Source organism: Octodon degus, unplaced genomic scaffold (assembly GCF_000260255.1).
Source record: "Octodon degus isolate 3935 unplaced genomic scaffold, OctDeg1.0 scaffold00011, whole genome shotgun sequence".
Taxonomy (NCBI): Eukaryota; Metazoa; Chordata; class Mammalia; order Rodentia; family Octodontidae; genus Octodon; species Octodon degus.
The window spans coordinates 6,654,292-6,657,487 of NW_004524587.1; the positions used below are offsets into that span (position 1 = coordinate 6,654,292).

The 3,196-nt window shown below is 39.9% G+C and overlaps 1 protein-coding gene across 3 annotated transcripts in view; it reads left to right on the forward strand.

Moving 5' to 3' along the window:
• The window catches only part of Cfdp1 (craniofacial development protein 1), a 147,250-nt gene that overhangs the window by 65,213 nt on the left and 78,841 nt on the right, over positions 1–3,196 (forward strand). The window lies entirely within an intron of this gene.

The following is a 3,196-nucleotide window of genomic DNA, read 5'->3' on the forward strand; positions in this document are numbered from 1 at the left end:
GAGCTCCAATAAACATATTTCTTTTCTTTCTTATTTATTTATTTATTTATTTGTGTGTGTGTATGTGTGTGTGGCCAGCTCAGCCCACCAGGAGGCAGGGCTGGCTGGCATGTGGTGCTGGGGGATTGAACCGCGGTCCCTCTGCTTTGTTAAGCTCGTTCTAAGTAGGTGCTTTAGACCACTGAGCCATCTCACCAGCCCTATATTTCTTTTTTTAAACCTACATAGACTAACACAAGCCTAGTGAGTGTACTTTTCACTAGCTGCAATTGTTGGGGCATGCACTGTGCCTCTGTACCACGCAGGGGATTTGAGCTTGCTAGGCAGGCACTTTGGCCACTGAGCTATATCCCCCTCAACTTTGTGTTTTTAAATGAGAATATTTGCTGTATGTCTTGTCCCAGAGCAGTAAATTCTGGGACATTGAAAACAGTGCCATTCTCATATTAGTGTCTGGGAAGTACTGCAGAGGCCTGAACTGGGCTTAACACAACTACTTCACATCTGAAGGTTTACATTGCTGGGCAGCGATTAGGTATTACAGATGTCTGCGGGGCCGTGTTCACACAGTGAGCTTGTAAGTCCGGGCATAGGGGAACCGCATCAGCCTTGTGTGCCCACCTTCGTCAGTAGTGCTTAGAGCAGTTTATGTAAAAAATAGCCACTGAATAAATATTTGTGCTTCTTTTTGTCTTTTTGAGATGCAGTTCATGCAATTCAGGCTGGCCTTGAGCTCACTTTGTAGCCCAGGCTGGTCTCAAACTCTTGCCTCAGCCTCCTGAGTGCTAGGATTAGAAGCCTAAGCCACCACGTCTAGCCACGTGCATCTTTTTAGCAACTTACTTTAAGATTTTATGGTTTGTTTAATGGCTAATTTATCAAAAATTAATTGTAAATATTAAATATGAATTGATGTTTAATGTGATTTTTGAAATACTTCAAACATCTAGTTAAAATATAGTGTAAAATATTAACGGTCTGGCTTGAGATAAACTGGTGGCAGATTTCCAAGTATCTTGAGTTTTAACAGAAAGGAAGGATTTTAATTAGTAATACATTATTGCTATATAGTATGTTTGTTATATATATGTATATATACATATATACATATAGCAATATATATTGCTATATATTGTCTTTGAAATACTGTATAGTATTTCATTCTCTTTGGGAGTTATTAAGCTGGGGAAGGAAGGCCACAATTCCTTACCATGTATAAAAATCCATTTTTGGATTTTGATACCCTTCTGATACCCTATTTATGGTACCCAGTTTTTGGGTTTTTTGTTTGTTTGCTTGTTTGTTTTGTTTTAATTAGAATTGACCATTTTTGATACTCAGGTTGTTGCATTCTGGTTAATGGTATTGCCTTTGGCCTAAGCTGTGTCCTTTTGGCACTGATTCTGACAGTCTGGAAAGTGTTCTTACTTCCTAACTATACTGAGCATTAGCATGATCTTGCGTGGTGTTGTGTCGTGTGTGTATGTGGTTTTGTTTCATTTTTCCTAGTGTGGTGGATCAGCCTCGGCACATAACATGCTATGTAGCACTGTGCCATGAAGCAGCATCCCCAACTCTTTTTTTTTTTTTGTAACAGGAATTGAGCTCGTGACTTCACGCTTGCTAGGCAGGTGCTATACCACTGAGTATACCTCTGGCCCCCACAGCCCACTCCAGGGAGAGAGGGCTGGTGACCTGCGCAAGTGCTGCAGTTGCTGTTAAACTCATTTTAGTGATAGAGCATTGGTTTTTTTCTTGTTACATTTTCTTCCATATAAATAGTATATAGGTAATGAACAGATAGGAGAAAGAATAAACACCTATGCACTCTATTCCTGTCCTTATCTGCGTACCCTTGTGTATTAGATCTCTTTCAGCCCCATACTAAGACATACATTTTCATTGTGACTCCAGTATGGAAATGTATACAAAGATATACATGTGACTAAGAGAAAAATTTACTGTACTGAATATATAATAAGGTAAAGTACAACATTTTTGTGTATTCCATTAACCTTCAGTGCTACAAAAAGAAAACAAGACAATAAGTTGAAAATAATTTTTTTTTTTTTTTCAATGGCTCAGGCTGCCTTAAGGTCTGGTCTGGTAAGGCATGGGAAGCTGGGGATCAAACCGCTGTTCGTGCGCCTGACTGGGTTTAGCCCAGCCAGGTGCTTAAACAACTGAGCCAATCCTCAAGCCCCCTTAATGAACTTTTGGCAGCACCAGATCTTTTTGTTTGTTTTGGTATCAGGCATTGAACTCAGGACCTTATGTTTGCCAGGCAGGCACTTATGCCGCTGAGCCATTTCCCCGGCCCCTGAAAACAAGACAATAAGTCTCCAGAAAAGTGAATAGGGTACATGTTTTCTCCATGTGTAAAACAGTAAGTTGAACCAATTTTATTTAAATCATGGTGGGCAGAATAATCCAGTAGCCTTAAGTCTTGGTGACACCTTGGGAACTGATAAGGATTACATGGTCCCCAGTTATTTACAGCATAATTTTTTCCTGCCATGGATAAAGTTAATAGGTGAGTCTAATTCAGCATGTAACTTTGGCTTCAAGAAGCCCTTCCTTTCCCAGCCTTTTGGTCAGCACTTGTTCAGGGCTTGAAACTTAAGTAGATGTGATGCTCTCTTCTGAGACATCTCTGGTTCTTCCCTTGCCTTCTGCTTCCAAATCTACAAGTCTGAGGTAAAAACTGGATTATAAGATAAAGCTTTTTATGTTTTCTTTCTGAAGAAACCTCTTTCTATAAGACATCTTTTTTTTTTTTATGTGATAGAGCTGTGTGTGGTTAAGTTACAAAACAAATATTCCAAGGTTTATTGGGACTCAGAATTTTAGAATATTTTGTTTTGTTTTTGCAGCAATTCTGTCAGTGTAGCCCTGGTTTGTTTCCAATCCCAAGCCCAGTGGGCTATTTGTTATCTTGAAGGCTCTAAAAGACTCGCCATCACTGACAGGTTATTGGCCCAGGAAAAAATTGGTCTCTTGGCTTTCTTTCAGGAGTGGCCCCTAGCAAGGCTAGCATGAGGGACAGTGAGGAAATACTAGAGCTGTGACTGGGAAGCTGGCACTCAGGGAAACCAGCTCGGTCAGACAGCCCAGTGCTCCCTTTGGCCAGACTTGTTATTCTGCTGCGAATTTATTTATTTATTTATTTATTTATTTATTTATTTATTTATTGTGT